General features: G+C 41.1%; 1 long non-coding RNA gene across 1 annotated transcript; it reads right to left on the reverse strand.

Moving 5' to 3' along the window:
- Positions 1–1,727: 1,727 nt before the first annotated feature.
- On the reverse strand, positions 1,728–26,051 carry LOC122787507. The gene is made up of 2 exons (XR_006362577.1): positions 26,009–26,051; positions 1,728–2,418 (listed from the first exon to the last, which is right to left on the reverse strand). It is a non-coding gene; the product is annotated as an uncharacterized LOC122787507 (long non-coding RNA).
- Positions 26,052–26,731: the final 680 nt, after the last annotated feature.

The raw sequence follows: 26,731 nt of genomic DNA on the forward strand, positions 1-26,731 counted from the left end.
ACCTAAAAATGACAAAGAAAGGATACTCCATACTTTAGATGTCCACAGACAACTCTGGTACTAGCGTGACAAAACTAAATATTTCAGATCTTTGGATCAACTGTTCATTTCTTATGAAGGTAAGAAGAAGGGATAACCTGTGCCAAAACAGACCATTTCCAAATGGTTGTCTAAGGCTATTACCTTCTGTTTTACTCCGCATAACAAAACTATTCTAGGCATGGTCAGGGTCCACTCAGTCATGGCCTTGGTTCCATCTGTGGCTTTTTGGAAAGGGTTGGAATCCAGAAGTATTCTAGAAGCTGCTACTTGGTCCTCCATACATACTTTTTCAAAGCACTATAAGCTTGATTCCTTCTCTTGATCTAGATCAAATTTTGTTAGGACCATCCTCTTGGGGCTCCTGGACTCTTCTCCTTCTACCCCCCCCCCAAAAATGTAGCTGGCCAAGGTAATTTAAACATGTAGCTAAGGTTACTGCAGCAGTGATCAATATGATGAACATCGTACAGTGTCTACTTTAAACTTATCATAATAGCAGATGTTCAAATGATCACTACTGCAGTGCCATTCCCTCCACCCCATTTTTTGTGGGGTGTTTTTATGCCAGGGTCTAGACTCTTTTATAGGAACAAAAAAAAATTCTCCTTTCAGGGCTCAGCCTCCCTGTCTTTGAAGGGCTTTGCACCCAAACTTGTCTTTCAGTCAGCTCATCTCAAGCTGCCTGACAGTTAGGGAACAAAGGTGCCCTGAAGCTTTGGAAGTTCTCTAAATGGTATATTCCTAGCAGGATATGACCAATATAGCTAAGGTTACTGCAGCAGTGATCAATATGAACATGTTGAGGTTCTGATTAAGCAAAAAAAGTCTTTGATATCTGAAGCATGTGACGGTTTTATTTGTACCAGATGCACTGTAGCATATTTACGAGGGTTTGGCGAACTTTGGCTAATTTATTGAATGCAAAAAATTTGTGAATTTAGTTTTTTTTTTTTTTTTGTACTTAGGATTGCTTTTTGTTCAGTTACCACTGAGACAGTGGACTGAGGTCTTGTTCTACAAAATTCTCTACAGTAGAGTGAAAAATTTTGTTCTATATGAAAAATGAAAGTTGGAAAGGTGAGCGGGAAGTTCAATGTTGAAAAGAGATTATCGTAGGAGAGAAGGAATAGAGCATTGTGAGGCACGCTTTGAAGTGTTTGTGTAGGTAGTCATTAAACAAGTCTAGAGACTGAGAGCTAATTCCTTCTCCTTAGAGGAATTGAGGAGGAGGGAGATGTCTAACTGACCAAAGGCCTTGGGTCTTAAAAACAGTTCCTGTAAGAAGTCCTTTATTGAAGTTTTGAATAATGTCACATCTCTGGGTAAATACAGCTGATAATGTGTTGCTGCCTGACCAAAATCTATGCTAGTGGAATATACTCATTTGCTAACCTTTGCTCTAAGGGACTTTGCCTGTTGCACCCCTTTTTTATTTAGGCAATTAACTCCAAGTTTATTTTACCTTGAGGTTTAAAGTGGAATATCCCAAGCACCAATGCAAAACTGTAATATTTTCATGTCTGTATAAATAGGAGAACTGCTTCTGTATATTGGAGCGAATCCCTATATTTTCAAACACTCTAAATACCCTACCAGTTTTGTTTGACAGGAGCTCAATGGACCATCGTCTTTAAAAAATACCCAAAACACTAACATTTAAACTTCTGTATTAATTATAAGTCAACACCATTTTAGATTTTTATTTAGCTGCTGGCAATAGAATCACAGCTGGTGGGAAAAGCAGAACTTCTCTTTTTCTTTGGAAAAGTATGTCACATTTTAATATAAAGATATGAAGAGCTAATACAATTTGAAGACTTGTAATTATTTTCACCACCTCATTTATTCAGAAGACAAATGTTATGTACAACTAGTGCAATTAGCATTTCCAAGTGTAGTACGTGTACCTATCCTACATATATATGTGAAAATATTCACAAACAGCACCACCCCTAAAAAAATAACCCATCATCCTTTGATATCTGAACTCTAGAACCAATCCACAGCACAGCTACTAGTTGGTCCTTGAATATTTCTACAAATTTGATTTGTACATCAGTAGCAGGATGGCTAACAGTTGTCTCTCACCAGGTCATTTTTGTCAGTCTTATTAAACAGAAGGAATCTGTTGCAAGGCATTCTTTGCTTTTACGGTACCACACAGTGACGCCAGGTTTTGGTACAATGTTCTCTCTCACCGTGACAGGCACCCTTACAGAAAAAAACTTTTTTTTTTCTTCAATCCTTCCCAAGCTTGTCAACACACACACCCGGCACATGACTGCAAATGCAGGAAATGTGAGGCATCAGGTTGCTGGAGCTTGATGTTTCACATTCACAGAAGCAAATATGCTCTAATTTTCTCATTTCATTCTCCTGCAATAATAACAAAAAAAAAATTACTAAAAAAATAATTACTGTAAAAACTATCAGTTTTAAAATTTCTTTACAATAAATCTTTACAGGTGACTAAACAGGACTTTAGTGATATGGTCAACGGGACTGTACCCATTGGAACATTACTGCAATAACTAGCAGATATTTTGAATTTAATTTTATCATACTATGTTAAATATAATCCATGTGATTCAGAAAGGCTTACTGCAAACAGAAAGCTTTACCATGTCCATTTCCCAGTTGTGTTGCACCTTTGCGATTCATAGAATGATCTACTGACAAGGTTTCCCACTAGCAGGGCCTCAGCATGGAGGGCAGTCTCGCTGACTAAGCCACATGATAATGAGGCAATCCAGGGGAGCAGCTATTGTTAGTCATGTGCTCTACTCCAGAAATGCCAGGATTACCAAATTTAGGATGCTCAGGAATTCAACAACTTGCTATGTTATGGAGGAAGCCATTAGCAGTCAGAAGACAGGAGTCATCCATTCCCCCCATGGAAGCAGTCACAGCGTAACTAAGTTGAAACAAGACGTGTGTGTGTGTGTATACTTGTGTATAGCTGAACAGGTGTGTATTTCCATATGTGAGACTGTGTGTGTGTGGGGGGCTTTGTTGGGTGGATATGTGTATGTGTGGGTATAGTAGTGGGGTACGTTTGCCAGCAGGATGCATAGGCTACTAGGGAAATCGCTTCTACCATCAGGTCTGACAGTGCTAATCTTAAACAAGGCACAGGTTCTTTCTCAACTTGGCCATAGCTGTCTCTGAATTGCATTTTTGGACCATAACATAACTGACCTACCTATGCAATTCAAGAGAGTGGCAAGGATCTTTCTGAATCCCACAGAATGACTTAAAGAAAAAGTGGTCATCTCTAGGCCATTAAATACTTAGTGACTGGAGATCCATACTGCATACATCAGCAATTCAGGTATGTATTTCTGAATATTAGCTTCCTGAATTTTCATGAAACGTATTCAGTGTGGAAAAATGATATAGTCAAAACATGCATCTCTAACACCGAGAAACTCAACCATTAAGGTATACTCAAAGCATGACTCTGCATGTCACCTAGTGGTATGGCATGTTTAATGTAAACATTTCGATTAAGCTTAAAAGGTTACAATTACAACATTTATCCATCATGTTAAGTATGCACTAGTAGACAAAGATGAAGACAAAGCTGCATGAAACAACAGACAAATGTAAACCTGAGCTTACAAATAACACTGAGTATTTTTGATACACCAGTAAAAGAGATCACCATCTCTGTCTTAATGTTTTACCTATGGAACAGCATAAGACTTTCATTTTCCTCATTATAAACAAGCTTGCAGACAGCAACAGTGGGAGGAGCAAGTGCCATGGGAGGCACCAAGAAGAAAAAAAACAAGCAGTGATGGTTGCATCTCATATTAATTATTTTTTTGTATTTCATTTGAAAGTTGGATATCAGATGAAATATTACTCAGTTTTGGAATTGTACTGAATTTTAAGACACCACTGAAAACTCAAAACTCACATTCAAACTACATCATTTAAACATGTAAATAATTAAATACAACATGTAGAGCTTATTGAGGGACAACTGTTGACTTCTGAATTGTGGCAACTTGCACCATCGTAAATATCTAACATCAAAAGGCAGAAAATACACTGTAGTATGAACATGATCTACAGGAGTAAATGCCAGACCAAAGAGCACAAACACTTTAAAGGTATCATGTTCTTTCTTATTAAATTTTCAAAAGTATTACATTTATAAAGTAAACATTGCTTTACACTGAATTTTTTTAAAAATGTACAATTATGTAAAATGTGAAAAACAGGAAAAAATAAAAAAAGGAAGTTATATATATGTACTCACCATAATGTTGCATGTGAGTTGTCCATCTCATCTTCATTCTATACTGATGGGTTCAGAACTGTGAATCGGCCGCTTACTAAAGCTGGAGATCTGAAACTAGCTTGTGGCTCCATCCCTATCCCATGATGCTGAAGTGCTTTCCTCAGATCTTGTTTGTTGAATTTATATTCTACTCTATAACTGTATACAGATGTATGTACATGTATATCAAATCTAAAAACCTGGACAAGGAGCAAAGTATATCACTGAACACTAAGACTTCCTTGTTCCTCCAGGAGCTAAGAGGACAGGGGTTGGAGGGTGGGATGCAAGAATGAAGACGAGATGGACAATTCACATGGAATGTTATGGTGAGTACATAACTTCTTTATGTGAAGCTGTCCTGTCTCATCTTTATTCTATACTGATGAGACAGCGTCTCTAGCACTATCTTTCCTGGGTAGCTCACGAGTGGATATTCTTCAGTACAGTGGACTGAAAGGAGGCTCTGTCCCTGGAGGCCAAGTCTCCTTTGTAATGAGTGATAAAGGTGTGAGGTTTTGCCCATGTTGCTGCTGCACAAATGGTATGTAACGGCAATCTTGCTTTAAAGTTCTGAGAAATTGAGATGGATCTGGTGGAATGCGCCCTGGCTTTATGTGGCAACTATTTGTCTGCTGACTGATAAACAAATGAAATACAATCTGATAACCATCTGGATAAAGTTGTCTTTGTTACTGCTAAACCTTTTTTGTTTTCAGAAAAAGAGACAAAGATGGTCCGATTTCCTATATGTTTTTGTTCTATGCAAGTAGAAACATAACTGCCTGTGAACATCAAGTTGGTGAAGCATGTATTCTGCCTTATTGCCATATTTAGGGAAGAATACTGGTAGGTCTCCTGACTGATTTAGATTGAAATCCAAGCATACCTTGGGTAGAAAGGAAGAGTTTGTACGTAATGACACTCTATTGTTATGAAAAAACATGTAGGGAGGTTTGATTGATAAAGCTTGTAACTCTGACACTCTTCTTGCTGATGTGACTGCTACAAGGAAAAAGTGTTTTCCAAGACAGAAATTTCAGGTCTCAAGATGATGCTGGTTCAAAGGGCGGTAGGATTATGCGAAAAAGAACAAAATTAAGATTCCACTGTGGCAAAGGTAGTCGTATTGGTGGTCTTAGCAAATATGTTCATCTCAGGAAAGCTTTTGAGTGTTTGAGACATGATGTTTATACCTTCGTTCCCAATATGAAAATTGGATATTGCTGCCAGCTGGACCCGTATCATTGCTGCAGCAGCTCCCTCATTGAAAAGCTTAGCTAGAAATTTTAAAATGAAAGCTAAGGGTGCTGAATAGGGGTCAATGAGGTGCTGTGAAGCCCAGATTGAGAATCCTTTCCATTTGCTGTGGTACAGTTTCCTCGTAGAAATCTTATGAGAAGAAATTAGTATGTGGTGAACCTCTGGAGTAAAGTTGTGTAGCCTGGCTATATTGGGAATTGGAATGGCCACGCTGTCAATGTTAGACAGTGAAGAGATGGATGGAAGTTCCCTGACGGGTGTGTCAGGAGATCTGGCACTGGGTCCAGAATCCATGGTTCTTCCAGGAAATGAGGCTTCAGGAAGGGGGACCATACTTGAGGCCAGAATGGGGCTATTAGAATTAGGGTCCTTCCCAGACTGCTGGCTTTCTGGAGAACTTTGGGTATTAAAGGAAAGGGTGGAAAAGCGTAAAAGAGTCCCGGGGGCCAATTGTGTACAAGTGCATCCCTCGGGGACTACCCTAGAGGGGGATCAGGGCAAAGTAGCTGCTGCATTTTGCATTTGTGGCTGTGGCAAATAGGTTGCAGCAAGGCTGACCCCATCTGCAGAATATCCTTTTCGCTACTTCTTTCTTCGGGGACCACTTGTGTGACATCAGAATGGCTCTGCTTAGTTTGTCCGCTATCGAGTTGGATTTCCCCAGGATGTCCGTTGCTATCAGAAAACACTGGGAGGACGTTGCCCACTGCCATACTCTCAGGGCCTCTTGACAGAGTGGGTAAGATGTACCCACACTACTGACATATTGCCTGTTTGTACTGCAATCGTACCAATCAGAAGAGAGTCCTGGAATGCTTGCAATGCCACGAGCACTGCTCATGGCATTCCAAGCATTGCAATGAGCACTGCTCTCATCTCTAGTACATTGATGTGCAAATGAGCCTCGTGGTCCTGCCAAGTGCCTTGGCCTGTTCTTCCCTGATAATACCCCCAACACCCTATCTGGGAAGCGTCCATGGTCACTGTAGCTAATGGAAAAGGGGGAACTATGGGTTGGCCCATCGTTACTAGATCTGAATGAAGCCACCAACAAAGATCTTTCTTGCAGGTTTCCGTCAGACAATGGGACATGGGTAGCTCTTGCATGGACCATTGAGTAAACAGCATCCACTGGAGGATTCTCGTGTGTAATCTTGCTAAGGGAATCTCCATTATTGCTGCTGCCTTAATGCCCAATACGTTTAGGACTGTCCTGGGGTTGAAGAGGAGGTCTTGGATCTAGAGACGAGTTTGGACCCTTTCTTGGAGGCAACTTGACCATCATGTTTGTTATATCTATTTCTGTGCCTATAAAGTTGATATGTTGTGATCCCAATAAGGCAGATTTTTCGTAATTCACTGAAATGCCAAGTTGAGTACACATTTCCAGGGTATTGTCCTTCGTGTGAATAAGTAGGTACTGGTGGTGGCGGTTAGGAACCAGTCATCTAGATATGGAAACACCCGGAATCCCTGACACCTCAGGTGAGCTGTGACTACTGCCATGTATTTGTTGAACACACTCTGGGGGCTGTAGTGAGACCAAAGGGCAGAGCTCAGAATTGGGAATGACTGGCTCCCAGCTGAAAGTGCGGGTACCTCCTGGATGGCCTGTCCATTTTGATGCGGTAGTACGCATCCCGGAGGTCTATTGAGCACGTCCAGTTGTTATTGAGCAAGTCCAGTTGTTTTTCCCTAAAAAGGGAATTATTGACTGCAATGTGACCATCTGGAACTTCACCTTCTTTACTGACTTGTTTAGTCTGTTGAGATCTAGTATTGGTTTCCAGTCCCCTGTTTTCTTTGGAACTAAAAAGAATTTTGAGTAAGTTCTGGATCCTATCTTGTCTGCCGGGACTGATTGGATGACTCTTTTTTCCTAGCAACTTTCTGAATTTCTATAGTTGCTTGATCCCTGTGACTGGGTGGAACGTCCTGGATTTTTTGTGTTTTGTAAAGGTGGCATTGAAAAGGGAATTGAGTAGCCTCTGGATATAATGCTCTGTACCCATTTGTCACTGTTATGCTTAACCAGGCTTGTGAATACAAAGAAAGATGACCCCCGACTGCCTCCAGAGATGGACAGACTGGCCTCCTTTCAGGAGTGCTGAAAGGGTTTACCAAAGTAAGAACTGCTGTCACCCTGGTTCTGTGGACCCCCTCTGCCGCGTGTGTGGAGTCTTCCATTATTACCTCCTCCTCTGCCCCTGGAGGGAAGGTTCACCCTGTGTGTCCTGAAAGGCCCTCTGGGACATTCAGAACCACATTTTCCCTCCCCTTTTGACCCTTGGGATAGGGTTTAGAAGGTGTGGAAAAAGACTCCTATGGCAGAGAGTCTTTCCTTCTTATTCACATCAGGTAAGTGTTTCCTTTACTTTAGGCCCGAACAAGGATGAGCCATCAAATGGGGTGTTGACAAAGGATGACTTGAAGGGCTCTGCGAAATTACACAAGCACATCCAGGAATGTCTTCTAGGGCAATTCCGGAACATGCCGACCTGCTCGTTCCATCAACTGCATAAGATACGAGCCACATGGACGAGTTGGCCATTGAATTTAGGGTGGCAAGCTGGGAGGAAACCTTGTCTGCTATCCCCGCAGCTACTGTACCCTGTAGAGTATCCCCTAGCTCTTTCAGGAGATCTCTCTTAAGTCTCGTAAAATGCGTGAGGTAGTTCAGGGACCTAAAGGGTGAAGGCCGCTGAGAAAAACATGCACTTCCCATACCTGTCCATGGTACTCGACTCCTTATTCGGGGGCTGGACAGATGTAGAAGTCTCAGATAATTTTCTTTGTGGCTGCCGCCACCACCATAGCACCTACAGGTACTGCTTTAGTTAATAGGTTTTGTCATCAGGCATGGTGATAAATTTGTTCAACCTCTGTGGGACAGGCTCCACTGTATCTGGAGAATCTCACACCTTTCAATACAATAATTCTATCAGCTCATCGAAAGGTGGAGACACCCAGGTGGCTGAAGGTTGAGACCCAAAAGCCTTTAGGTACATGGACTCCTCATCAGAAGGGGTAATGGGCTTCCAGCCGCCTCTCTGTCTAAGGATTTCCAAGATGTCTGCAAAGGATACATCTTCAGAGAGTGACAGTGGGGACCCTTCTGACTCCTCAAGGTCTGTGTCCGATGTAATAGATTCATTCGGGAAGTTTATATGCTTCCTCTTGCATGTTTTCTTCCGGGGAAATTCTTTGGTGGGGCATTCCGAAGAGGTTTTGGAAGAAAGGGTCTCACCCAATGGGGCTTTCTGAGGCTCAGAATCTCTACGTTGTTGGGTAATTGCCTGTGCAGAGACAGATACCGGTGCTTTCTGGGACAGAAGGCTTGGTTCCAACAGTACAGATCATGTCTGTGGGGACAGAGCTCTCCTCATGACTGCGAAGGCCCCCCCCCCCCATGGCCCGAGAAAATCACAGGTTCCGAAGAATCTGATGATCCCCCTGGTACCATGGGGGTTGAATCCGAAGCCGAGCTCACTCGGGCTGAGGCTCCATGGGGAAGAGTCGGAGCTGAAAGAGTCTTGGTCTGACTGCCCCCCCCGGACCCGACCAGTGAGTGTTGGCTCCTAGATACCTCGGAGGGCTCTGAGGTAGTCAGAGCGATTGGAATCCAAATCTTTAGAAGATCTCGGTTCTGTTGGTTCATCACTGTCGGTGTTAAGCTTTATGGCTCCGAAACTCAAACTGGAGTCGGAGGAGGAACGGAACATACAGGAACGGGCACTGTCTGCTCTGAGCTCACCTGAGTCAGTCCTGACAACAATTTAGCAAGCTCCGGTGTCTGCAGTAATCTCTGCACCACGCAATCCACATTGAATTCGGATAAGCTCCTTGAGGATTTGGAAGATGGAGCTGATGCCACTGATTGGAGCAGAGGAGACCGGCTCCAAAGCAGGTGAGCGGCTCTGGACTGTAAAGACTGTCTGTTCTGACACACATGTAACCGAAACGGTAGGTCTGTCTTCATCAGATTTTTTAGAGGTTGTTGGAGACATCCTGAGCTGTTTTGTCGATGGTTCTGACAATGTACAAGACTGAGACGACCTCTTTGCATGAGGTTTGGGTGAACTTTGAGCCTTGCCCAAGGCTTCCCCAAAGGAGGATTTAATTAAGCCTCTCAAAATCAATTTATACTTACGCTCTTGTAAAACCCTAGAGCTAAAAGAATGACATATACAGCATGTTTCCTGCAGATGGATTGCTCCTAAACAATAGACAGTGATGGACATTTTTTGGGAACACTTAAGACATTTTTTGAAACCAGATGGTTTCCCCTCTTTTTGCTTTGACATTATGGCAATAACATTCTACAGACACACACACTAAGACACCCTCTAACTTAAACGGGAGCCAAATAAAGGGAATGCTTTCTAATTTAAACAAGCCTTAAAGCAAAATCAAAAGGTCACACACTATATATATATATATATATATATATATATATATATATATATATATATATTTAGGAGCAATCCATCTGCAGGAAACATGTTCTATATGTCATTCTTTTAGCTCTAGGGTTTTACAAGAGCATAAGTATAAATTGATTTTGAGAGGCTTAATTAAATCCTCCTTTGGGGAAGCCTTGGGCAAGGCTCAAAGTTCACCCAAACCTCATGCAAAGAGGTTGTCTCAGTCTTGTACATTGTCAGAACCATATATATATATATATATACATCAAAGCTCTCTAAAAAAAAACACACTGCAAGCCAGTAAACGGGGAGTAGGGATATGAGGGTTTAAGTACAAACAACCCTCAAAACAAACACGAAAAAACAACTTCTAGTAGTAAATATATATCTAAACAACTACCGAAATGGCTTATCTATCAAAATAAAATAAAGGCCTAAGCACAACGGCCTGGAAAAAACACACTCTAGCTATGTAAAACTAACTAATGACTATTATAATAGGTTCATAGGTTAGTACTAAGCTAACTGCCCTTGCGAGCCATTTTAAGCCTAGCCAATTATCCCTTGTGAGACTCAAACCCTGCACCTTGTGTTTGTAAGGCCAACACCTTAACCATTAGGCACCCTCCCTAATAATAATTAATACCTAAACACACTAAGCAGATTATCTAACTAGGAAATCTAGAAACTTTAGCGAACTAGAACAAGTTTGATCAAAGGAAAAACAATTTTTTTTACTTAGCCCAAGCTAGTCATATTATCTGATCTGTTTCAGCGGCACACAAGATCTGGGAAAGCACTGAAGCATCCCGTGACAGGGATGGAGCCACAAGCTAGTATCACATCTCGAGCTTTAGTAAGCGGCCGATTCGGAACAGTGGATTGGTTCCGAACCCATCAGTATAGAATGAAAACGAGACAGGACAACTTCATAGGTTCATATGTAGGTACTAGGCTATTGGCCCTAGAGCTATATAAGCCTAGCCAAAGGTACCCTGGCTTTCGCCACCCAAGAAAATTATTTTCCTGTGCCACTGTCGAGCAGAGCCACAGAAGTGATCCCCGGGGTGAATTTCCAATCTCCCATCCAATCATCAAGATTTTTCTTGAACAGTGCTAATGAGGAGCTTTGTTTGATATAGATAGGTAGTTTGTTCCAGAGTATGAGAAGTCTCCGGGACAGGAATCTATCCCTCCAGCATGTTCTGTTTATTGGGGTGACGAGGTTTAGGTCCCTAGAGCGTGTAGCTCGTAGGGATTAGGATTTCTTTAAGTGGAGCATGTCTAAAAGCTCTGGGTTTGACATAGCTTTGTGCGTTAGGCAGAGATCGCCTCTGAGTAGGCGATATGCAACGGAGTAAAGCTGCAGTTTTTTGAGGCGGTCTGCATAGGGCATCTCTTTGAGGCTGGTAATCCTCTTTGTGAGGTATTTCTGAGGCCTTTCCAGTTGTTGTAGATGTCTTGTGAGGTACATACCAAAAGGTGCATTGTACTCTATAATGGGTCTAATGAGTGATGAGTAGAGAGGAACAATGACCTCTTTTTTCCTGGATGAGAAACCTTTTGTGATGAGGTGTGCCACATAGAAGGATTTCCTGACTACTGTGGCGATGTGATTATAGGTTCATAGGTTCATACTAGGCTATCTGCCCTGGGGCAATTACAAGCCTAGCCCGATTTTGTTTGGCTTACGCCACCCCTTGATTTGAGTATACCATGCCCTTTTTAAGGTTTAGTTTACTCTGCCTCTGTCTAATAGTGACATGGAAGTAATCCCCGGGACAAACCTACGATCCCCCCATCCACTCATCAAGATTCTTCTTGAAGAGATTCAGTGAGGTGCTCTACCTAACATGAATTGGAATTCTATTCCAGAGCGAAGGGAGCCTCTGGGTTATGAATCTGTCCCTCCAGCAAGTTCTATTTATTTCTGTGCTGAGGTTCAAGTCCCTCGAGCGTGTGGCTCTAAGGGATTTAGATTTACTGAGGTGGAGCATGTCCATTAATTCTGGATTGGACATAGCTTTATATGTCAGGCATAGATCGCCTCGAAGTAGGCGGTATGCAACTGAGTAGAGCTGGAGTTTTTTTAACCGAGCAGCATATGGCGTCTGCTTGAGTCCCTTGATCCTCTTGGTGAGGTACTTTTCGGGTCTTTCTAATTGCTGCAGGTGTCGGGTAAGGTACATCCCAAAAGGGGCATTATATTCTATGATAGGCCTGATGAGGGATGAATAAAGGGGCACGATTACCTCTCTTGATCTAGATGTGAATCCTTTCATGATGAGGTGGGCTATGTAGAAGGTCTTTCTAACCACTTTGGCAATGTGGTTGTCAAAGGAGAGATTGCTATCAACTTGGATCCCCAGATCCCTAATTACTTTCTCTGTACTTAATGGGTTACCGCCTATGTGGTAATTTGTGGGCACATTGTTTTTGCCAAAGGGTATGACTATACACTTTTTGGCATTTAGCTTTAGACCATGGCTCTGGCACCAGTTATCCGGCTCTGTGAGACCTTTTTGAAGGATGTTTGTATCAGCTGGAGAGTCGATTATGGCGCCCAGTTTGCAGTCATCTGCGAACCTGGTGAGCCATAGTCCTCCCATGTTGGCCTGTACCTCGGAAAAGTATATACCGAACAAGAGCGGTCCCAGGACAGAACCTTGTGGGACGCCACTTGTGACCGGTTTCGAGTCTGACATGGCTCCAGCAACTATCACTCTTTGGGTTCTGTCTTTGAGCCAGTTTGCGACCCATCTTGTGACATAGGGGTTTATATTTAAGCTGGATAGCTTATCTATGATGCCCGAGTGGGGTATTGTGTCAAATGCCTTTGCTAGGTCCAGAAAGGCTGTGTGGACTACCTTCCTTATCAAAGGAGAGACTACTGTCCACCTCTGTCCCACGGTCTCTTATCACACTTTCGGTGTTAAGTAGACTACCACCTATGTGGTAGTTCATGGGTACTGAGTTTTTACCAAAAGGAATGACAGTGCACTTTCTGGCATTGAGCTTGAGGCCATGGCTTTGACACCAGGCATCTGTCTCAGCAAGGCCTTTTTGTAGGATGTCCACATCTTTTGGAGTTTTGATTATGGATCCTAGTTTGCAGTCATTTGCGAACTTCGTTAGCCAAAGACCTTCTGTGTTGGCCTGTACTTCAGAGAAGTAGATATCAAGCAGGAGAGGACCCAGGACTGAACCCTGTGGTACTCCACTTGTCACTGGTCTGAAGCTGGATTTGGAGTCTGCTACTTTCACAGTGTGGGTTCTGTCAGTGAGCCAGTTGGCAACCCATCTTGTGACATAGGGATTTATACCTAGTTTAGTGAGTTTATCTATAATTCCAGAGTGGGGGATGGTGTCAAAAGCCTTGGCGAGATCTAGATAGGCTGTGTGAACCACCTTACCCTCCTCTATGGCTTTGGTGACTGCTTAAAAGAAGTCTATCAGGTTTAGGAGACATGATCTGCCTTTTACAAACCCGAACTGGGTGGGGTCCTGAGTTTGGAGATTACCAATGTCACTGTTTATAAGTTCCATAATGATATACTCCACAGCCTTGCTGTTTATAAGTTCCATAATGATACACTCCATAGCCTTGCAGACCAGGCTCGTTAGGCTAATGGGGCGGTAGTTTCCGAGGTCTGTGGTGGCACCCCCTTTGTGGAGTGGGATAACTGTCACTGTGCGCCATTCAGTGGGCACATAGCCTCTGAGGTAATGCTATGGATGGTACTTAGGTGGGGTGCCAGTTCGTTCTGTAGTTCATGTAGAACACAGCCTAGGATGTCGTCAGGTCCCATGGATGCTGTGTTCTTGGCTTTGGATAGTGTGTTTTTTACCTGTGCAGCTGTGATTACAGGAACTTTGCATTCTTCTGGTATAGAGATGGGCCCTTTATGGGATGACAGAGGGGTAAAGTTAGCACTGAACCTATCTGCCAGGATGTTGGCAATATCCATTGGTTCTGTATATTTAGTGCCATTGTGCTGTAACTCAGAGCAGATCTGAGTGTTGCCATTGAGATTCTTGACATAGCTATAGAATGCTTTGTGGTTGTCTTTAGTGTCAGTGGCGATTTTGTTTTCATAACTAGCTTTGAAGGATTTTATGAGGGATCTCAGCTTCTCACTGAAGCTGACCAGGGAGTTTCTCAAATCATGGGATTTTACTCTTTTTTGCAACAGTTTCTTTCTTCTGTTGTAGAGTTTGTTTATGGCAGGGGACCACCAGATTGGCTTCCTTTTTTGGAGGATAGCATCTTGGTTCTGTTAGGGATTGCACGATCCATGCACTCATGTAAGTGCTTATAAAGTGCATTTGTGTAGGATTCAGCAGTCATACCTCTATTGTCCGTCAGCATGGGTGTCGTGAAGTTTGCCACTTCTGTCTTAAGAAGTGTGAAGTTGGCTTTGGAGAAATGTTTTTACTGTGGTTTCCCTAATGGGGGGTGGGGGAGGGATGTGGATGTCTAGGGTGATTAGCTTATGGTCGGATCTGACCAACGAGAAATTGACATCTGGTGTGGAGCACCGGTTGCCCATGTTGGTAATAACCAGGTCTAGGATATTGCTGCCCCTGGTGGGGGTGTGGATAAGTTGATCCATGGCATTGGAATTTATGAATTCCAGAAAACGTTGAGCACAAGAGTTGGTACATGAGTAGTTTTCTCAGTTAATGGTAGGGTAGTTGAAATTGCCCATTATTAGGGTATTAGGTTGTACCCTAATACTTTCCAGTGTATTAAGAAATGAGGAGTGGGAATCCTGGTGCATGGTGGGGGATCTGTAGCAAGCTACAATTTGGATTGCGGTCTTGCCCAGAGTTAGTTGCACTTGGATAATCTCGGATGCATTATGCTGAGCAACTAGCCTGGAGAGGTGTGGATATCCTTAATGAATATGGACACACCTCCGCCTTTAGTGTTTCGGTCCAGGTTAGGTGGCCGAAAGGTGTGGTATGAATTATAGCCTGGTAATGCAGGGGTACTCTCTGGAGCCTTGAACCAGGTCTCTGTCACTGCACAGATGTCGATGTTCTCCATTTTAAGGAGTGCCTCGAGAGAGTGCATTTTGAGGTTTAGACTTCTAGCATTGAGTAGCAATACCCTCAGATTCTTCTTGCCTGTACCTGTTAGGGTGGTGAATTTGTCATTTGAACCTTGCCTAAAAAAGGCACTATAGGGGTGGCTAGAGCCTTAGCCAGTATCTGGAATCCCAGAGGCGACAGGTTCAGGCCATCTCTGGCAAAGCATCGTGGCTTGTCGATCATGTCATCCCAGGCAGACAGATACTGGATCCCCTTAGAATGACACCAGAAGCTTAGCCAATTGTTGAAGTCAATCATTTTGTCCTTGTACTGTGGTATCATTCTGGGTGATGGCAGGATGCTACTCAGGGCTAGGGTCATACATGCCTGGGCTACAAGATCGGACAGCTCCTCCATGTCCCTTTTCATGTAGTCCAAGGAGGTACGTCTCAGGTCCCAACATGGACAATGACAGAGTCATATTTGTACTTGTTGTGGAGTGACCTGAGTGCATGCGTTATGTGGCGGATCCTGGCACCTGACAGGCAGCTGACAGTAACTTTCTCCTTGTTTAGCCTGGTGAGTGGAACATCAGTGTGCCTAACTATACAGTCACCTATGACTAGAGTGTTGGGTACGTTGTTATGCCTTATGGGCTGTGGTTGAGTGGCACACTGAGTTTGTGGGTTATGTGTCATTTGGGTTGTGTTGGGGGGTGGAGGTTGCTTGTGTTTCTGCTTTGGAGGTCCCTGTTGCTTGGGCAGATTTTTACTGAGAGCCTCCGCAAATGTAGGTGTGTGTTTTGTGTTTCTATGTGTGTGTTTTGGTAGTGTAGGTTTTGAGGGACTATGTGCTGAGTGTGGTGTGGTGCAAGTGTTTACCTTCTCCTCTTGACTGTCTAGTCCAGTCTTGGGTAAAGAGAGCTTTTCTTCCAGTTTGGCTATATAAGTGCATCTCTCACAGGTTGTAGTGTTGGGTGGTAGGAGGAAAGGGTTGTCTGTGTACATGAGACAATTACTGCATTGCCCCAAGATACCCAGATTAATCAGGTAGACAGGAAAAAATACCGGGGGCTGACCCTTAGACATGCCTGGATAGGTGCTTATTTGTTAAGTACTAGAAACTGTTTTCCTCTAGACAGTGAGGAAAGTTGAGTGCTGTCGTAATTTGTAGCTTATTTAGCGCTTACAATAAGTTCTGAACAAGTGCTGAAACAAAAAACTGGCTAGTTCTAAGAAACAAAATTAAGCTAGAAGGTTTCCCTCCAACACAGAAAGGCTTTGGCCCTAGAAGCCTACAACACTTTGATTGTTAAACTGCAGTGGCACCACTGTGAAAGGGGGGAGATTCTACTGCCCCCCAGTGTGACCTCCATATGGCAGGATGCCACCAACTGTAAAATCAAGATGGCCAGCAGACACCAGGTTTGAATTCCACCACTGTCAAGCAGCAATAGTAAGAAAATGTACATAAGCCTGTTTCAATAACTAAGTTACAACGTACAACCTGTCCCCCAAGAACATTGAGGGAATATGAACTGTTGTCTTGAATATGGGCTTCCAAACTCTATACCCAGACTGGGACTGCACACAAGCCACTGACAGAGCTGAGTCTTTAAATGAGTACCCCAAGGCCCCTGTCTCACTGTTGTTTCACTGAAATGTCTCCCAGTGCCCATTTATCCATGGCAACTGCCCTTCACACAAATCAGTATTTTCACGAATTCACACAATTAATTCCCACGGAATGCTTGCAGAATTCTCCATTTTTCCCCACAGTTTTCTTCCTTAACACCACTCTGTTTATATCCAGAGACCCTAATCTCATGGCAGCTCTTACGTCAAATGTGAAATCAGCCCTTTGTACACACCACCCATCATTACTACCATTAAAACAGGCTGTTGCTCCCACCTCCCCTCTGAAATGGAAACTTCCTATACAATACAATGCAGACCATCTACAAAGCCAGCAAACTACAGACCCATAAGTCTGACTAGTCTCATATTTAAAGCTATGGAAAGAATTATAATGACATATGAAACCATCAGACATTGGCTCCAACCCAGTCTAGTTTTGTCAAGGATAGGTCATGCCTAGTAGCCCTGATGAACTTCTTCAAGTAGGTCATCAATGCAATTGTGAGAAAAAATGGTGCATACAAATTATCCTGACCCAGACAAAGCATGTGACACAATGCCCCACTCAGGCATTGTAGACACTCAAAAAAAAAAAAAAAATAGTTAACTCCTGTGTCATGCACTGGATAGTCAGCTGATTCAGTCACAGGACCCAAGAAGTTAGGATAAGGGGAGTCTACTTCCACAAAAGGCTTGGAGCTACTTCTCTTTTGTATCTAATCTTCTGGATTCAAGGCAAAATCAAGGGCTTCTGGCTGACCATGCTTACAGATGATTGCAAATTAGGTGTGGTCACTCAATTCCTCCAGAGAGACAAGTACCCATCAAGAAAGCCTGACACAGACTAATAACTGGTGCCAGCACCACAGACTAACACTCACTGCCAAGAAATATATAATAATATCCTTTGGGAAGATGGCTAACTTTGGAAACCACCACTCTGATAACATCACCCCTAAGAGCAGACCCAGTGTCAAGGATTTGGGAATGAATGTAGACCGTAACCTGGACTTGACCATCACATGTCTACTGTAGTAAGAAAGTCATTCTGTGTTTGCACAACTTATAAGCAAGGGTATGTAATCTTGGTCCAAGGATGTCATTGCTCCTTTATACTCTGCTCTCATCAGATCAGTCAAGTACAATGCCCCTTTATGTATGTACACGATCAGAACATAAACAACATGTCTTATAGGGACAGCCTAAAAGCCCTATCCCTGTACTCTGTCTCCTACAGACTGATGAGAGGCAATCTATGCTTAGTCTACAAAGCATCCTCTGATCCCACTCTGATTGACCTGTTCCACATTCACAAAACAAGTATCAGAATTACCCAATCTAGGTACCTAAACCTTGTCTGTAACATAAATAGGACATAATGGAGGGACAAGTATGTGTTTGAGACCACCCCTTGTATGTAAAAGGCTTCTCATCCATGTGAAACAGAGTACTTCCCTATCCACAATTCAGGTGGATGGTGAATCTGAAATTTACCCCAGTCTGACATATTTCTTTACTAGACAGATGCATCCTGTAAATGACAACTCAAGCCTACAGACACCCCTTACAATGACCCTTGGGTATAAACACATGTTGGACATATTTGGGAAGCATGGCTAGGCTTAAAAAAGACCCCCCCCCCCTGGGGGCAATAGTCTTGTAGTCATCTACTGAAGCAATGAAAACACATGAGATGAGAAGCACACGGAATAACCATTTCTGTCTTGCTCACCCATGATTCAAAACATTACTAGAAGAGTTTTCTCCAGACTGGGACCAATAAGCTGGTACCACCTGCCTTCTCAGATCAAATATCAAGAATGCATTAAAAGCTTTAAGGAATCTCTCAAGGAGCAGCTACGTGCAAAATCCTCCTGCAACTCTTACCAAGATAATGGCTACTGTGTTTTTTTTTTTTTTTTTTTTTTATAAATCTTGTTTAGATGCTTCAAATCCTAACTGAAATATTTCTATATACTGCACTGCTGTATATGATTTCTGTATTGATATGCTGCTAACCTCCTGCTCTTAACCAATATTTTCTAATGCTGTTGGAAATGCATCATGTGTTAGATTGAGTCACATTCTGCTTTGTCGATTTTTACTGCTCTTTGAACCAGGGTTGTGGCTGAAAAGGGTAAAATGACCAGTATATATAAACCGTCACAAAACAGTAATACATAAAATCATCACCATTACTATCTCTAGTTGGGAGCAGGCCTAGCTGTTTACAGTATAAATAATTATTACCCTTTTCTCAGATAAATAATAGAGCATAAATCCATCCATCCACAACTCCTTTTTCCCATTTCTGCATATGGCTTAGGGTATCACTTCGAGTGGCAATCATCTACAGCCAAGATTTACACCACCAGACAGCTATCCCTGCCACTGTAGTTCTCTCTCACTACACACTCACATGCACACTCCCACCTATGTCCAATTCATCTACTGCATATCTTTGGAATGTGGGAGGAAATTGGAGCTCAAAGAGGAAAACTCCTCAAACACAGAGAGGAAAATAACAGAGCATAAATATAATAAATTAATAAATTCCAGCCACATTATAAAGAAAACAGTGCAAATACAAACTAGAATATATGCAGGCCTACACACACACACACACACACTCTCTCTCTCTCTCTCACTCTCTCTCACACACACACACACACACACACACACACACACACACACACACACACACACACACACACACACACACACACTCACTCACTCTCTCTCTCACACACACACACACACACACACACACACACACACTCTCTCTCTCTCTCTCTCTTTCTCTCACACACACACACACTCTCTCTCTCTCTCTCTCTCACACACACACTCTCTCTCTCTCACACACACACACACACACACACACACACACACACACACACACACACACTCTCTCTCTCTCTCACACAAACACACACACACACTCTCTCTCACACTCTCTCTCTCACACACACACTCTCTCACTCTCTCTCTCACACACACACTCTCTCTCTCTCTCTCACACACACACTCTCTCTCTCACTCACTCTCTCTCTCTCACACACACACACACACACACACACACACACACACACACACACACACACACACACACACACTCTCTCTCTCTCTCTCACACACACTCTCTCTCTCTCTCTCACACACACACACACACACACACACACACACACACACTCTCTCACACACACACACACACACACACACACACACACACACACACACACTCTCTCTCTCTCACACACTCTCTCTTACTGTTAGAAAAATCTATACATGCCGCTTAGAAAATATATTTACATACATGCTGCCTAGAAAAATATATTTACAATGTGTGCTGCTTAGGAAGATGTGTATTTAATTATTCAAACATATATAAGTTGTGTGATCAAATATATAGAGAAATGTGTGCTTTAGTTAGGAATAAATGTACTTAATGCATTTAATTCTGTCTTACTAGAATAACAGTAGAAATAAACCTGCATATTATTGCTTGAAGCACAAGCTGCAGTGTAATCAGAGATTTGACCTTGGCAGCTTGCAGATGCAGTCTGGCTCATGTCTTTCAAGTAAAGATTATTTTGCAAAGTTAGAAAATAATAAATCTGTTCGCATGTATGTCCTCTTTCCTGCCTCCACCAGGAAGTAGCCTTGTCGCACTATCTCTGATAGTGCAGCTGGACAAGAGAAACAAAGGGAGGCTTTAAGGAAGACATACATCTATTGTATTTGAACTAATCAGAGAACCTTGAATTGGCTACATCCTCAGGAGGTCATCGTGACTGACCAGCTGCTTGCAAGGCTGCAACATTCTCATGGGAAAAGGACTTTTGAAAACACAAACTCAGCACTTTTTATAAATTACTATGATGTAAAGACCCTGTCACTGACCACACCAGTAAGGTGGGCAAAACTGATAATGAAATGTATATAACCAATGTGTTTTGGTCAATAAAGCAGTCAAAATTCTATACAAACTTTGTGTATGGTTTTGCCTCCTAATGTACATTAGAGCTTTAAGTTATCAAGCTTTCCTGCATTACTGTTTGTTATTAATTGACATTGTGTTTGAATAACTCAATGATTTTTACAGTCTGACTCTAACAAATTTATTTAACATCTTGGTCCTTGAGCGGGATTTCCTTGGTAAGCTACAGGTCAGAATATATAGGTGGTATTAAAGTCTGCGCAGAGAAGGAAAGACCTCCGACTGAATTGTCGTGCCTAAAGAGGCTGTCCACTTATCTGATCTGTGGCCAAAAGCGGAAAACTGGGTCCTAAAAGCCTATCAAACATAAGCAGGAGGCTCGGTAAGCAGAATTCCTCTCTTTGTTTTGTTTTAGATCAGGGACCAGGTTACACTGTGCTATTGCTAAGGTTTGTGATAGCAGGGAGAGAGGTAGTCAGTATTGTATCTTGAGTCATAGATCAGGAAATAAAGCAAAACAAAGTAAACAGTCATTCTAGACACTACTGTGAATGGGAATAGAGATACCACGTGGTACAAGAGAAAGGGTTACGTAACAGTTCTGTTGTTGTTTTTTCTCTCTCTCTCTCTCTCTTCTTTTTTCTTTCAGAGACATGGGAAACAAATGCACTAAAGGGTCACGTGACCCGCCCCTAACAGAAGATGCAAAATATATGCAATTACAGAGAGCAAATAATGTGAAATATTTTGCAAAATGTGTTAACAACTATAAATTTGATAGTAAACTAGATAAACTTTCACTAGTTAAACTCCTTAAACAAGTTTTAATCTGATGCAGGGCGTCAGGCAAAAGAAAAACAGAAGCTTAAAAAATTCTGAAACATTTTTAGACAACAGAGTAAAAGGTCTAACAGACAAAATCTCTGAAAAATGAAAACTTAAAGCAGACTGGACTTGCATTAATTAATGCATACAGCAGGGAAATGAGACAGTAGATGGATATTATGCTAGATTATTAAAATGCTTAAAATAACAATTAAAAATATATATATATATATACATTTTGAAAAGGTTGCATTGCCTCTGTTAGTAGTTTTATTACAAGGCATATGATAAATCACTGAACAAGCAGGCTGCAAGCCTTACTTGAGTATGCTAGAAAAGACACTTTAATAGTAAAAAAAAAAAAAGGGCACAAGTCTTCACTGTTGAAGACGGAGCTAAAGTATTTGTATTACAGTCAGGTAAAAAGGGCATCTAGCTAGGGACTATAAACAAAATAAGAAAGCAATAACAGAAGATAAAGGAGATGTGGACTGACTATATAATAGTAATAATAACCAAAATCATCAGGAAAGGTTAATAAACAAAAGAAAATGTGAATGTAGTAGAGGAATAGAGGAAGTACAAACAGATGTAAAGAATAAAAATGAAAATAAAATTTTAGATTTAGCATTGTTGAGCCTGGAGCTCTACCTAGCAAATACAAAACCAGAAGTAACACTTCTGGTGGAGGAAAAGGTCAAATTCCTGTGTGACTCAGGAGACGGACTTTGATACACCCTCCAAGTTACCAAAACATTCTAAATCACCTAATTATATATTAGTAAAAGCAGCAAATAGACAGCTATACAGGAACCACTTTCCCATAATATAGCAATAACTGACCCTGTTTCAGGTATGACTCAGAAAAGTAAAATTGTAGTTTCTGCAAAAATATCCAGTAAACTTACTGGGAAAAGACCTTGTGCAGATATTTGGCATAGCAGTAGTTCCTACCATGCAGGGTATGGAAGCACAAAGACAAATAAATGCTCTTGTGGTGTGATCAGAGGGTGAAGCCTATTATTGGTACAGCCAGGACCTAGTTATGATTGGTCCAGGGGCAGTAACCAAAGAACTGATAAACGTAGCCATCAGTAAGGTACCCTCCCTTGACACTGATCAGCAGCACTTGTTACATTGTACTCCATACTACTGTAGCACACCAGGACCTAATAAAAAATATAAGTAAAAATCCTGCTGACAAATTAATATTACAAACTTTATGCTGGAATACTGAGGAAAACAGTGTAGTAAGCTGTTCATTACCTCAGGAGTTCATAAGATTGTATAAGTCCAATAGACTGCCACATGTCAGCTTGACAAAAAACAAAAGTTTTAAATGGGCAGACTTAGAAAAAAAAGGTAACAAAATGGGAAAACAGACTGATTTAAAAATGTCAGGACAAGGGATATAAAAACAAAACTGAATTGGTTGACACAGACACATACAGCTGTACACTTGCAATCTAGTAAGGACAGCTGAATAGCATTTTTATTAAAAAAAAAAGAAAAGGCCTTGTGTAAAATTCCAACAACTCTGTGGTCAACAGGCAAGTCAAATGTAGGGCTTATTCAAGCAGCAGAACCAGTTACAATTACCCCAAAGTCAGCTTTTAGACCACAGAAAAAAACAATACATTTTGGGACAGAATGCAAAAGTAGAAATTAAGCCTATAATAAGCAGCATTACTCAAAAAAGGAGTACTGGTAGAATCTCCTGATTCACCATGTGATACACCCCTATTTCCTGTTAAAAAAAAAAGGCAAACGGAAAATGGCAGATGGTACAAAATTTATAAGCTGTGAATAATGCAGTAATACCTAAAGCACCTACGGTGCCAGACCCACATACCTTGTTAAATTATTTAAAGCCACAACAAAAGTATTTTACTGTGGTAAATATAAGCAATGCTTTCTTTTCAATACCTATACATCCTAATAGTCAATATTGGTTTGCATTTACATTTCAGGGTAAAAGGTATACATATACACGACTACCACAGGAATATTGTGAGAGCCCAATAATATTTGCACAAAAAATGGCTAGCAATCTGGCAGGGTCTACCCCACCAGAAGGTAGTCAAATTTTACTTTATGTAAATGACATCTTGCTAGCAGCACCCAGCAGCAGTGCAGGGTGAATACAGTAGCATTGTTAAAATTTTTAGTAATACAAGGACACAAAGTAAACAAGAGTAAGTTACAAACTTTGGGAAAAAAACACAGGTTAGATACCTGAAATATGTGATATTCAGTAAAGGTAAAATACTAAATAATGGGAAAAAAAAAAAAGGGAAAAAAAACAGCAATTTTGCAAGCACCCAAACCAACAACTAAAAAAAAAATAATGTCTTTCCTAGGTACAACTAATTTTTGTTGGAACTGGGTACCAAATTATTTTACAATGAAAAACAAAAGCAGAAATGGCTTTCTGCAGGTTGAAGCAGTTAATAGCTTCTTCATTAGTTTTAAGACTTCCAAGTTATCACAAACGTTTTTTTTTTTTTAGACCATAAATTGTAAGCAATGGTACATGACATCAGTATTAAAGCAACAACATGGGAATAAGCAATGCCCCATAGCTTACTATTCATTACAGTTAGACCCAGTGGTGCAATCTTTGCCTCACTGTGTACAAGCAGTAGTTGCAGCAGCAATGGCAGTACAGGCTTCAGCCTCAATGGTGTTATTCCACCCTCTCACATTGAGAATGCCTCGTGCAGTTGCAATAATTCTGCCACAAGAAAAAGTTGCATACCTTTCTCCTGCTAGACATCTTTCATGTATGACCATACTGCTAAGTCAACCTCATATAAACAGTTAGCTTTACCTAAATAAAATCTTACAAATATGCCCTTGAATAATGCTGAGGTGACATATTACGTGAATGACTCATGCAGAAGGGGTCCTACAGAAAAAAATCTGGTGGGGTATGCAGTAGTTACAGACACTAAAAATTTAAAAGCACAAACTTTGCCACACAACTTGTATGCTCAAGCAGCAGAACTGGTAATTTTGACAGAAGCATGTATTTTAGTAAAAGGCAAAAAAAAAAGTAAACATATATACTGATAATCAGTATGCTTTTTCTACAGTGCATATGTTTGCACAATAATAAAGAAAATAGAGGGATAATTACATCCAGTGAAAGACCTATTAATCATGCGCAATTTATTTTGGAGCTATTAGAATCTATTCAGTTGCCTACCAAAGTAGCTATTTGTAAATGTGTAGCTCATACAAAACAACAGGATAAGATTTCAAAAGGTAATGCACGAGCTGATGCAGCTGCAAAGCAAGCAGCCTCAGACTCAAAAACTTTATTTTTTTTTTTATAAAAAATTACAGCCCTTTGAAATTTTAAATTTAGACATGTTAAAAACAATGCAAATGCTTACTACAACAGCAAAAAAACAAAACTGGGTAAAACAAGGTGCAATTTTTAAAAATGAACTGTACATTTCCAAAGAAAAAAAAACAATATTACCGTCTAATTTATTTAAAAATGCAGCTTTGTTGAGCCATGGGCAGAGCCATGTCTCAACAGGGGGGATGGTACAGTTAGTAAAATGGCTGGAGGCTGACAGTTCACTAGCTAATTAAATAAAGAAACTGTTATAAATAAGACTGTTTTGCAGTTGAACTCTTTTTCAAATAAACAAGAAACAAAACCAGAAGCGTGTGACCCCCGGGGTCTGGGATTTGGCTAAAAGTCATAAAGAGAAAGAACTGAGTCCAAGGTGGGAAGGTCCGTACCAGGCACTGTTGGCAACACCACTGCAGTAAAATTGCTGAGAGATCATCTTGGGTTCATTTAACCCACTGCAAACCTGTTAAGAAATTCAGTTTGGACATACCACAGGAACAAAATGGCCAGAGGCAGAATAAATAAAAATGTGAAACAACCCCAGAGACATTGGTTCACTGGCCTACTGATCATACACTTAATAACTATGTTTGTAGTAACCTTTTTGTTGTTATGGTTTTTCTTGCATATAACTACAGAAGTAAAATTAATAAAACGTAATGAAGGACTGGCTACAGACTGGCACCCAAACTTTAACACATACCTGGCTATAAAACGAGTTTATGTAGAGACTATGAACGTTTCAAATTGCTGGGTCTGTACTGCAATACCCACAGCATATGGAGGACTTTTAATGTCTGCTGTCCCCTTGGGAATAAATGAAACTTGGAAAAACCTGTTATTTGACACAGGCACTGTGAAATCACAGGACAAAATTGCTTTATTTTTACCTGTTCACACAAAAAGAAATTGTATAAAAGTAATACCCTCCAGGTGGGCTAGAGTAATGGTAATATAACAATGTCTTATAAATGTTACATTAAAGTCAAAAGTGGGGGTACTGTTTGTAATACAAACCATGATTCATATCTGAGTTCAATGAAAACTACATTAAATGCAGTATGTGACAATCTAGTCTTAACTAAGCAATTGTCTATTAGGAATAAAAAAATGTTTCATGCAGGGATAACACGTATCAGTACCAAAGTAATGATTTTATTTGTGGGAAAAAGGCATATAAATGGTTACCTGAGAATTGGTCCGGCAGTTGTTTTTTGGGTTATCTGGTTTCAGCAATAAGACATACTGCAAAATTACCTTTGGGTAAAATATCAAACGTAAGAAAACAGCTCGAGAATCTGAAAGTCCAGTAAAAAAAACCTGTGAATCCAGTTGGTAAAATCGAAGCTGGTTAAAAGGCCATAATTCAGTAAAAGACAAAAGTAAATTGACTCATATGAACTTGGGCAACAGTGTTATATCCAGGGCAGGAATGCCACCAGCCTATGGAGCAGTCAAATCGATCTGGGAGCTGAGGAAGCTGTCAAAAGTCATGAGCAATGCAACTTTTTCCACCCTAGAATTGGTGACTAATGAACTAAATGCAATAAAACTGTTGTGCTACAAAATCGAATGGCTCTTTACTTCACCCTAGCGGCAAGAGGTGGTACAAGAAGAATGCTGTGCTTATTCCAGACAACCAACATGAAATCAATGACCACCTAGAAGTAATTCAGCAAGTATCAGCAATGACTAAACCAGGCCCAAACCCACTGACGGACTTTTTCCAGAATCTGTTTGGGGGTGGGGTTCCATCCTATTAAACATTTAATTGCTATTTGTGTGGGTATACTCCTAATAGGAACATGTGTTTACTGTGAAATTCCCTGCATGAAAAGATTAATCAAAAATTTGTTAATATATCTGCTACTGAAACTCTTTACCAAAGTGTTGAAATTAAAAGATTAATTT

The sequence above is a fragment of the Protopterus annectens genome, chromosome 13.part0, assembly GCF_019279795.1.
Source record: "Protopterus annectens isolate FY-2018-M chromosome 13.part0, PAN1.0, whole genome shotgun sequence".
NCBI classification, from domain to species: Eukaryota; Metazoa; Chordata; order Ceratodontiformes; family Protopteridae; genus Protopterus; species Protopterus annectens.